Source organism: Mustela putorius, unplaced genomic scaffold (assembly GCF_011764305.1).
Source record: "Mustela putorius furo isolate JIRA1106 unplaced genomic scaffold, ASM1176430v1.1 tig00537227_pilon_pilon_pilon, whole genome shotgun sequence".
Lineage (NCBI taxonomy): Eukaryota > Metazoa > Chordata > Mammalia > Carnivora > Mustelidae > Mustela > Mustela putorius.
In genome coordinates this window covers 33,808,019-33,820,376 of record NW_025422368.1, presented here as the reverse complement: position 1 = coordinate 33,820,376, position 12,358 = coordinate 33,808,019, and the positions used below count along the sequence as shown (strand labels likewise).

The 12,358-nt window shown below is 34.0% G+C and overlaps 1 protein-coding gene across 5 annotated transcripts in view; it reads left to right on the top strand.

Annotated features, from left to right (window-relative positions):
• LOC101681817 (activating transcription factor 7 interacting protein) overlaps window positions 1-12,358 on the top strand; it is a 118,289-nt gene that overhangs the window by 41,591 nt on the left and 64,340 nt on the right. The window contains exon 1 of one of the 5 annotated variants that reach the window (XM_013057876.2): window positions 8,846-8,945. The exons of the other annotated variants lie outside the window; for them this stretch is intronic. The gene's annotated coding sequence lies outside the window, so the exon portion shown is untranslated. Of the gene's footprint in view, window positions 1-8,845; window positions 8,946-12,358 lie in introns of those variants that run through there. 5 annotated transcript variants of the gene reach the window in all.

Below are 12,358 nucleotides of genomic sequence, written 5' to 3'. Positions count from 1 at the left end.
GTAGTAGAAGCAAATGCTTCTGTTTTACTTAAAGACTTTCTAATTCTTCTGTTAACTTTCCACGTGTAGAAGATTTTATTAATATATATACATGGAGTGTTTATTTGCATCATACTTGATACTGTTTGATTTTTTTTGGTTGATAAATCTTTATTTATTTATTTATTTACTTATTACGATATATGAGTATCTCATGTGCATTATTATCATCCTGTGAGATAAGCATACTACAGAGTTGTTCCATTTAGGACAGAGAAAGAATAATTGATTTATTTAAGCTTAGCACAGGAGGATAAGGCTGCCATTATTTTATGTATATTGCCTTTCATCACTGGTATGATTGTAGGTATACTTCTTGGCCCAGAAATGTAAACTCCCTAAAGTATAACCCAACAGTGAGTTCTCTTGGTATTGTTGTTTTGTCTGTGTTGAAAGCATGACCTAGTAGAGGAGGGTGATGTAATAAAAATAAAAAAAAAATCCTAAAAAACAAACAATGACAAAAAATTAACTGTAGTTCTGCTGTTTCTTTTTTTAAACAACAGGTTTGAGATATAATCCATATATCATACAATTCACCTGTTTAAAGTATACAACCCAGTGGTTTACATAGTTGGGGTGCCTGTGTGGCTCAGTTGGTTGGGTGTTGGATTCTTGATTTTGGCTTACATCATGATGTCAGCCTCATGGGTTGGAGCGCTCCACACATCATAACAGTTTGCTTGAGATGCTCTCCCTCTTCCATTGCCCCTTTCCCCACTTGTGCATGTGCTCTTTTTTTCTTTCTTTCAAATAAATTTTTTTTTTCAAATAAATTTTTAAAAAGATTTTATGTATTTATTTGAGAGAGAGAGAGAAGAAGAGAGAAAGAGCGAGCGAGCAGGAGAGTGGAGAAGCAGACTTCCTGCCGAGCAGGGAACCTGATGTGGGACTCAATCCCAAGACTCCAAGATCATGACTTGAACTGAAGGCAGTTGCCCAACCAACTGAGCCACCCAGGCAACCCCCCAAATCTTCTCTTTTTAATAAATCTTTTTTTAAAAACATTTTATTACTTATTTGAGAGACACACAGAGACAGTGGGAGACAACATGAGTAGAGAGGGGAGGGGGAAGTAGGCCTCCCACTGAGCAGGGAGCCTGATGTGGGGCTCCATCCCAGGACCATGACCTGAGCCAAAGGCAGAGGCTTAACAACTGCCTTAATGACCTAATGGCTACCCAGGAGCCCCTAAATAAATAAATTCTTAAAAAATTACTTTCAGGGGCACCTGGGTGGCTCAGTGGGTTAAGCCTCTGCCTTTGGCTCAGGTCATGATCTCAGGGTCCTGGGATCGAGCCCCACATTGGGCTCTCTGCTCAACAGGGAGCCCGCTTCCTCCTCTCTCTCTGCCTGCCTCTCTGACTACTTGTGATCTCTCTGTCTCTGTCAAGTAAATAAATAAAATCTTTAAAAAAAAAAAGTTACTTTCAGAATTTGCATCTATTACCACAATTAATTTTAGAAAAATTTTATTGTCCTATAAAGACAGTTAGCCTTTAGCAGACAGTTTTCATTTCCTCCCCAATTCCCCAACCCTCGACAACCACTAATGTGCTTTCTGTCTTTACAGGTTTGCCTATTCTGGACATTTCATATAAATGGAAACATTGAATATGTAGCCTTTTGTGACAGGCTTCTTTTACTCAGCATATTTTCAAGGTTCATTCATATTGTAACATTAATCAGTACTTCATTTGTTTTATAGCCAAATAATATTCCATTGTATGGATAGACCACATCTATCATTGAACATTTGGGTTATTTTGGCTATTATGAATGGTCACTTTTCAGGTATTATGAATAGTGTTTCTGTGAACATATTTTTTTGTGGATATTTGTTTTTATTTCTTCTGGGTATATAGCTAGGAGTGGAATTGCTGGATCTTATGCCAACTCCATGTTTAACATGTTGAGGAACTGCCAGACTTTTTCAAAGCAGCTGCTTCGTTTTAGAGTTCCACCGGCATTGTATGAAGTTTCTAATTTCTCTACATCATTGCTAACACTTGTTATATTCTCTTGATGTTGGTGTTATTTCATTGTGGTTTTGATTTGCCTTACTTTGAGGACTAATGATAAGCATCTTTTCATGTTTATTTTTTATTGGTATATCTTGGGGAAATATCAAGTACTTTGCTTATTGTTAAATTGGGTTATTTATATTTTTATTAGTGAGTTGTAACAGTTTTTGTATGTTTTAGTAGGTACAAGTCTCTTATAAGGTATATTATTTGCAGGTATTTCCTCCCATTGCGTGAGTTGTTTCACTTTCTTGATGTGTCATTTGCAACATAAAAGTTTTTAAGTTTTGATGGAAGTCCAGTTAATCTTTTTGTTTTTCTTTCATTGCTTGTTTTCTTTGGGTCATATATAAGAAACTATTGCCTATGCTAAGATTTATACGTATGTTTTCTTTTAAGATTTAAAACTTTCAGCTCTCAAATTCAGGTCTTTGAGCCATTCGAGGTTAATTTTTATATATGGTATGAGAAGACGGGTCTGAATTCATTCTTTTGCCTTTGGCTACCTAGTAGTCCCCAGTAGTAGTTGCTGAAAATCCTATTCTTTCTTCATTGAATGCTCTTGGCACCCTTGTCAAATATTAGTTGACTACAAATAAATATGAGGATTTATTTCTTGACTGAGGGATCTGTTCTGTTGATTTATATGTCTGTCCTTTTTGCAAGCAGTGTCTCATTGACAGGATTACTATAGCTTTGTAGTAGTATTCGAAAATACAAAGAATGAGTTTTTCAGTGTTGTTTTTCAAGATCCGTTTTGGCTATTTTGAGTCGCATTTCCATATGAATTTTAGGATCAGTTTGTCAGTTTCTGCAAAGAAGAAAGCTGGAATTTTAATAGGGATTATCTTGAATCAATAGATCAATTTTGAGTTTTGGCATCTTAATATCAAGCCTTTTGATTCAGGAGTATGCATTGTCTTTGTGTTTATTTAGGTCTTCTTTAATTTCCTCAACAGTGTTTTATAGTTTTTCAGAGAATGAAGTTTTGCACTTTTTTTGTTAAGTTTGTTACTTTTTGATGCTATTATTAAAAGAATTGTTCTTTAAATTTCACTTTTGAATTATTGATTGCATCTGTATAGAAATTCAGTAGATTTTATATATTGGTCTTGTATATTGCAACCTCCTAAACTCATTTACTGTGTACTTTCAGTTTTCCCTATAGAATATTTTGTCATTCAAAATAGAGATAGCTTTACTTTGTTCTTTTCAAGTTAGATGCCTTTATTTCATTTTCCTGCCTAATTGCCTCTGGTCAATGCTGAGTAGGAGTGGTAAGAGCAGGGATTTTTGTCTTGTTCTGATCTTTGGGCAAAAGCTTTCTGCCTTTCACTGTTAAGTATGATGTTAGTTTTGGGCTTTTTCTAAATTCCTTTTATAAGGTTGAGGAAATTCTCTTAGAGTTTGTTGAGTGAATTTGCTAGGATGACTTATGGGTAAGTTACTTTTAGAAGATAATTGAATATTTAGGATCCTGCTGGTAGTATTGTTGTGGCTAATGTATGAACTAGTCTGCAGGTTGGGTAAAATTAAGTGTCTATGATCAGACTGCATTTACTCTGTGCAATTACAGTGTAATTTAGGATTATATTGAATGATTTCTCCATTTTCAAACAGAAGAAAATTGGGGCAAATACCATATATACTTTACTCTTGAACAATGTGGTTGATAGGGCACCGATCCCTAATGCAGTAAAAAATTTGCATATCACTTTTGACTTCCCCAAAACTTAACTACTAATAGTCTGCTGTTGACTGGAAGCTTTTCTGATAACATAAACAGTTTCTGATAACATAAGTTAGCACATATATTTTATATGTTATGTTTATCATATACTAGATTCTTACAGTATATCCAGGGAAAAGGAAATATTATTAAGAAAATCATAAGGAAAAGAAAATAAATTTACAGTACTGTACTCTAAAGTATTTGCATATAAGTGGACCCATGCAGTTCACACCTGTGTTATTCAGAGATCATCTGTTGGTTACTTATTGCTTAACATTCTGAGAAAACAGAACTCCCGTGGTAGTGAAATTTAAAGGATGAAGTGTATAAGAAGGGCAATCAATGCTAATGAAAACAACTTTTTACTGAATTGGGTGTCTGGTTGACCTTACCAAGATAAAATTACTGTGTAAAGAAATGCGTGATAGCAGCATGGTCATTGATGTTTTCATTCAGATCATATGTAAACATGAATTGATGTAAGTTGTCAAATAAATGAGAAAAGAATATGACTTGGTATAGTGTCTGACATATAAGTGCCCCTTGGTAAGTGTCAGTGTCTTTTTCTCCCTTTCAAGTATGTTGTTCAGTTAATGAAAAGGGGAATTTATAATAAAGAAAAAATACAAGGCATGCCTAAAAATAATAAACATCCAATGCAGATTATGCTTAATTTTGTGTTAAGGAGTTGGGGATGGAGAAGGAGGAGTGTGCTGTCTGGTAGTGCTATACAGGAGGCTTTGTTTTTTATTTCTAATTGTTTTGGTTGTTATATTTTGCACGTTAACAGTATTTTGTAATGAAAATTGGTTTATAAAAGAAAATTAGTATGGCTAGACATTTGCAAAATAATATAAACTTTGGGCTAGAATGGAATTTAGCAAGCATCTGGTCTGATCTCCTCAGTTTTACACTTGAGATGAAATCTAGATAGTTAGGGTGATTTTATCGCATGTTGACTTATGCTAATGTTGGAACAGACATTGAATAGACCTAGTTTTGTTAGTTTAGAAATCCTTGGTAGGTCAAACTTTTTATAATTATGTATTTTTAAAGTGTGGTAGATTTCACCATTATTATTTTTTCTTGCAAGAAGACTACCTATTTATGCCTTTTGCCATGTGACATGAAGTGTTTTCCAATAACTGCTTTTTACTTCTCCACCCCCTTAATGTCTAATGTGGCTTTAACCAGTAGACTGTGAGTGAAACTGGTGTATACTGTGTGTAAGAGATAACTTTAAAGTCCTGGTGTATTACATGGTTCTGTCATGGCGGTCTTTTCCCTTTGCCATAAGACCTAGATTTGCAGTGAGGGTGCTGCTCCTTTAGCCTATGACCTAGAAAGAAGAATGTTACTAGCCAGTAAGATTTTGAGGATGAGAGTTGCTGCCCCAGTATTATTTAGTGAAAGCTAGCTAATAAACAGAAAGTAAACTTTCACTCTTTCTTGTTACGTTGGGTCACTAAGAAAAGTTAGAGCTGTTTCCTGGCATTTGAAGGATTTACATCTTTCAACATCCTATAAATCATTCTGGGTGTTTTGATTCACCCAGGCAAACTGTGAAAAATACTTTTTTACTACTGGTTTAAATTCCCAAAAAAATTAAGACATGGGCTTCTGTAACTTCACTATTACCTGCATAGGTGGTAGAGTTTGGTGAGGGGGCCAAGCTAGTGGTTAGGGCCCTGATGAATAAGATAATGGGCTAATTTTCTAAGGGGGTGTAATTTGATAAATATATCTAAAATTGCATTTGTTGGATCATGTTAAATAGTTTTAATTTTCCTATATAACAGAATGATCCCAAAAATTCAGTTGGAAAAGTGATTTTTAGGGCATCTTGCATATTTTTCATGTAGACTACCCTAGAATTTATCAAAACTTAGCAGTGAATGTAATAAGTTAAACTGTAGTGACCATTCTGGTTTTGATGTAACCAAAATTGCAAGAGCATGATTTGATCCTACTTTGTCCAAGGAATTGTTGGTAAAGCAAAACTCCCTGTTTCCTTTGTTTATTATTTTTTTAAAATTTAGTTTGGAAATTATTTCATTTTGATACTGCAGCTGGTATCTGTAGGTTGATGACAGGTAGAAGGAATTCTTTATTGAGGTGTTAAATATTATGATCACTTAATACTTTACTGAATGAGTGTCAGATAACAGATCTCACCATTGACATTTTTTTAAAGATGATGGGATAGCTCTTGAGGGTGTATTTATGCAATTGGGAGAAGAATGATAAGATTAGTAGAACTGAAGAATTATACTACAGGGGATTCTGGATCCTAAAGTGAATATTGTTGGGTGCTTAGGAGAGAAAACCTATAGAAAGCAAGAAAATAAATTTGAATAAAAATTATAAACATGATGAAAATCTTTGTGGGATTTTAAACAAGTAGTCAGAGTAGTGATTATGTTTTACTGAAGTTTTAGAAAAACAGTTATTAACAGAGATGTATCCAGTATTTAAGATAAAAATTTAGGAAGTCTTTATACTAAATTTGTGCAGATAAGTATCAAAGTGACTGGACCATTGCATTATCAGGTTTACCAGTGTCGTTAATGGGTAGTGAACAGTAAAGCAGATTTAAATATTTATTGTGCGTATTCATCATGATTTTCTTTTCAGGGCTGTTACAGAATTCTCCAGTAAAATTTGGGTGTGTGAAATAAAATCACACTTCTCAATGGAGAATGGGTTCTTAAAGAATCAAGTAGCAGAGTTGTGTTTCTAAAGAGGCTAGGAATTGTGAGCATAAAGTGATTACTTAGAGTAAGCTATTATTAGTCAGTCCTATTGGACAATATTTAAGCCATTTAATGAAAATTCAAATTTGAATAAAAATTATTTCCAGCATCCCATTATTCAGAATAATGTTATACTAATGCCAGTTAACAGTATGAATGTATTTGGAATGGTTGTGTCAAAGATAGAAATGTCAAGTCCACTGAAAGGGCTTTGCTTCATATTTTGCAAGTTTGTGCTAAGTTTCATTTTTAAGTCCACAGCTTTGAATTAGGATAGTGTTTGTGTGTGTCTGCGTGTTTTGATTTAACCATCCAGGTACTTTCTGTTTTGTTCACTGTTTTTGGAAAGCAGTAGTACAGACCCTTGTTTAATCAGAGAAACGCTGCAGTCGACTTACTCAAACTGTAAATCTGGGAGGACATTGTGAGTATGTTTCAGTTTCATCAAATATATTTCAGTATAATCCTTCACCTTTATTTTAATACTGTTTGGATTCTTGGTAGAGTACTTGCCCTCATCTGCTTCCCTTGTTGCTGGGCAAGGTTTGTGATGCTGAGGTCTGATTGGTTTTAGACGACTACAGCTTTGAGCCAATCAGACAGTGAATTTCAGTTCTCTCACAGGACGGAGCACTGAAGCAGCTGCTGATTTATTTTTCCTATGGGGAGATTATATAAACTAAGAGTATGTCTGCAGCAAGCTCCCTCTTGGGTATGTTTGAAAAATTACAAGGTTCATCTGTAACTAAAGGAGAAGAAAATGAGGTTTATTTTTAAAACTTATTTACTAAGAAAATCTGATAGGTAGTGAATTTGAGAAAAACATACTAAGGTGACAGATTTCCTACTTTTTAAAAAATAATTTTATGTTTAAAGGACTGTAAAATGATGTAGTATAGGAAAAATTTCCCTTCAATTTACAGGAATATTTACTGTTTTAATCCACACATTTGCTTTACTGCTTCAAAAGGGGAGAGCTCATAACCCTGCTGTGAAAGGCAGTTAGGGAAAAAAAGATATAATAATTGTACTTATAACACTAATATCGATTGTCAAGAGTCAAGCATTTTAATTTCATTAGATGAATCTAAGTATGGTGCAGTAGATAAACAAAACACTTCATGATTCCATCTGTAGTAAACCGTTGGGTCCAGAATACTATTAATTTTTAGAATCAGAAATCTATAACAATAGTGATAGGTGGTATGAAAATAATCTTATTATTTGGGTTTAAGGTATTGCTCAATTTTTAGTTATACATGTTTTATAAATATTAAGCATTGTGGATTTTTTAAAAAAGAAATTTACATTTGACTTTTGCAGATTCTTACCCATGGGGAGAGAAGTGTATTCTTACTATGTATTGTCCATGTTTGACTCATTCTCCAGTTAGGGAATTGATTTATATTTCTGGAAACATTCATGGATATTTAAAAGAAGATAAATTGAAATTGCATAAAAGATGTACATTTTATTTATTTATTTATGTGATATGGTAAATGTGTATCATATGGATTTAGCTTTTATGCATTTATGTTCTAGATTACTTATATTAGACAAAGAACCTCACTAATGTATTGCGGATCCAGGTTTTAACTATGTTTCTCTGACCTTATTGTCTGTCTCCTGTTGCTGGGCAGGAATCAGAATGCTGGCTACTGATTGGCTGAGTTTGTGAGCAGCTCTTGAACAGCCACTTAAATTCTTGAGCTTTTTGAGCAGGCAGATTGTAGGCTAAGACATTACAGCTTTGGTAATACTTCCCTTTGTTGTTTCATAGCTATCATCTCTTTGCTAGAAAAAAAGAATAAAAATTGTAGGTGGAGCGGGGAGGATGAAGCAGAGAAGCAAATAATGTTTTCACTTAAAAAAAGAAGATGTTCATTGGGCTTTCCTTAAAAATAATTTACCTAAAATTTGAAAAAAAATTCCAAGCTATAGATTCTTATTTGCAGGTAACATAACCTTTTTGGTTATTTAAATGTAAATTCTTATGGTAAAGGTGAAAAACCCTTTTTAATACTGTAAAAAAAGATTTTATTAGTGATGGCATTGTCTCAGAGTTCTTGAATCTGAATATATAAAATAGGGACCTAAAAACAGTTTTTTGACTATCTTCTTCATGGAAAAATATTTTCTAGAGAAAGTTCATCACGTTTTATACATTTACTTCTAGATATGGCAGACATTTTCTACTGTAAAATATAAATACTTCTTCCTGTGAAAATGAATTACAGTCATACGAAAGCTTCATGATTCTAGTGTTGCAACCTAAAAAAGTAGTTTTTCTTTTGTAGAATAGTTTTGTGAATGGCATCTCAGTTCCAGATGACGTATTTAAAATGAATCTTAGAAATGTATTGTTCCGGTAGTACAGCCATGGAGACTTGTTTGCAGGTAACACACCCTTTTCTAATGTGTATCTTTCTTAAATATACTTTCCTTATGCAAAACAGATTTTTAAAAAGTTACTGCTGATTGGTTTGCACAGATATGGCTGAACTAGCTTGAACTGGTTGTTCATGTTACTTCCTTAGGCTTTGTCTGTTTTTCATTATACTTAGAACCCATTAAAAATGTGGTAAATGGCTGTAGTGTGCTCCCTTGTGGGTATAGATGGTAGTTATTTTGTAATTCTTTGTACACTACTTTATTATTACTGAGTTGAATGGCAGTTTAATGGGTAAAACCAGCTTGCGTAGATAATATTTCTTTTTCTTAAATGTTATTTGGTGGTGGCTATTTAACTTTAACTGTGATGTTTGCATGTTGGATTTTCTAACTTATTTACAAAATGCCAGAAGTAAAGAGTTTATCTCAGATTCTCTAATTTGTTTCTAAAAACATTTTAATATACATAGGCAATTACAATAACGTTATTGAGTGTTTACTAGGTTCTGAGTCCTTAATGTGTAGAATCTCATTTAGTCATGACTACAGCTTCTGTGGCAGATATTGACCATGATACTCCCTTTTTAAGATAGCTGAAACTAATGTTAGGAAACTTGCCATGTTACATGGTAAAATACACGGGAGAGCTGGAATTCGAATCCATGTTTCTGTCTGCAGAATTATGTTCTTTTTTTTTTTTTAAGATTTTGTTTATGTATTTGTCAGAGATAGAGTGTGTGTACAAACAGGGAGAAGGAGGCAGAGGGAGAAGCAGGCTTCTTGCTCGGCAAGGAGCTTGATGGTGGACTTGATCCCAGAACCCTGGAATCATGACCTGAGGCAAAGGCAGAATCTTAATGACTGAGCTACCCAGGTATCCCAGCAGGATATATGTTCTTAAAGGGGTTACTGAAAATTATGAAAATTTACTTTTTTTTAGAGGAATGCTTCATTTTAATGCAGTCCTCAATAACTGACATCTCCCATATAGCATCTGAGAAATGGGGATATCATGAGGTCAGGGTCCAAAGGAATTGCAGTTCAGTATTTAAAAATATTTAAAAGGTAATCATACTCCTTATGTTATAAATTTAATTATTTTCTGTCTTTGTAGTCAGCAAGAAAGTGTGATTATAAAATTTGCATTGCATCTTATTTGCAGAAAAATTTTCAGTTACTATGAGTTTGAAATGGATATGGTTGGAAAAAAACTTGAAGGTTAAATGGTAGACTATAATGAATAACTGTTAAAATAATGCCTATGGTAATTCTGCGTTGAAGTTTCTGTTCAATTGAAAGATAGTTTTTATGAATAGTTTTTCTGAGTTCTATAATTAAAAGGCTAGGAAGACTAAGAAATATATTGTAAGTAATTGGTTTAAAGTGAGCAAATGAATGTAGAATGTACCACAGTCTAGAAGTGCTATAACAAAGTGCTAGGTTCTAAGCTTTATTGGCCTCTAGCAAATAGACGAGGCATTGTTTTATGCCTTTCAGCCAAAAAGAACAATGGAACACCAGAATCAGACCTGTAATTCAACACGTTGGGTTTATTATATTTGCAGCAAGGGAGAATGCTCACCATGGGGAAACTGAGGCACATCAGTCAGTATGTCAGTAAGAGGATATTAGAAAAGATCATAACATAGGATTTGGGTTTAGTATAGTAGAGATTGGGTTATTTGTAAGGGGAGGGTTTGAGGAAATAGAACCTTACTCTGGATTGGGTGCTGTCAGAAAGTGGGGGCAATTCTATGCTTGGTTATCTTAATAAATCTTACCTGTTGGGAAGACAGACTACATTGAGGATAAAGCTGAGATTTATTAAAAAAAAAAAAAAAGCAGCCATCACTTACTTAAAGACAGAAAGGTATGATATTTCATGGGTTGCACAGTAACCTTGTTTTATTTGAACGTTGAGGTGATTCTGTGTTCAGGAAAACAACATGGCTTAGTTGTAAGCATCAAGTCAACTTAGAACAATGAGGTCTAACTATGAGCCTCAGATTAAGTTTCCAGATTTCAGAGCCTGCTTCCTGGCTCCCCTCTCCAGCCAAAGTAAGTGTATACAACCATCATTCCTACAGGTAATGGTGATAATGAGCGAATATCCAGTGTGAAAGCAATATTCTTCTTCCTGTATATCTTAGTGCATAAAAGACTTCTGTTTTTTTTTTTTTCCCCCATTATAGACTGTTGTGATACAGTTTTCTCCAGAACGAAGTCCTTGCATCTTTTGCTTGCCTACTGCACTGGCTAGATGATAACATAGAAATGGTATTAGGGAACGTCCTTTTCTTGGTTCTGTTCTTATTTCACCATTAAGTATGATATCTATAGTTTTCTTTGTAACTAACTTTTATTACGTTTGTTTTCTTCTTAGTTTTCTGAGAGTTTTAATTATGAGCCAGTGTTAAATTCTGTTACATGAATGTTCAGTATCTGTTGATAATCTCATTTATTTTGACCTTCTATTCTGTTTATGTAGTGAATATTGAATTCATTGCTTGAATTTTTTTGTATGTATGTATTTAAATTGGGAATTTACTGTTTTGTAGTTCCAGATGCTAGAAGTCTGAAATCAAGGTGATCCAGGGCCATGCAGGAACTAGGGCCTGTTCTAGTCCTGTCTCCTAGGCATGACTTGTGACAGCAAACTCCAGTTCTTTCATGGCTCTCTGTGCACATATCTGTATCCAAATTTTCCACTTTTTGGGCAACCTTGTCGGGGTTCCTCTCACTCTTGAGAGGTTTTTTCTGTATCTTCACTTAATAAATGTCTATTGCTTTACTCAAACAAAACAAAGCAAAAGAAAACCCCAAATATCCCCTTTTTATAAAGATACCAATCATAGTGGGTTAGGGCCCACCCTAATGACATTATTTTATCTTGTTTACCTCTGCAAAGGCTCTAATAAGGTCACATTCTGAGGTGTTGGGGCTTAAGGTTCTAATAAACTTTTATCAGATGGATACCTTGATTTGGCCTGAAATAAAGTCATAATGCTTCATGACTCACTTATAATCTACTTTGCTTGATTTTTTTCTTTTATTATTATTATTTTTTTAGTGTAGAATCTACCTTGTATTTTTTAATGAGCTTCACATAGTCATAACATACACCTTTTAAGGAATTTTAAAATAATTGACACATGAAAGAATAAATCACAATGGAAATTAGAAAATATTTTAAGAGCAACAGTGAAGATATAACATTAAAATATGAGATTCAGCCAAAGCCACCTTCAAAGGGAAATTTATAGCTTTATGTTTATTGCAAAAGAGGAAAGATAGAAAATTAATGATTAATGTTTAGTGTGATGCAGAACTGCCAGATTGCCAGAGCAGCTGCACCATTTTATAATCCCACCTGCATTGATTGTGTGAGGATTCTAATTTGTCTGTCACTTTACCAATAC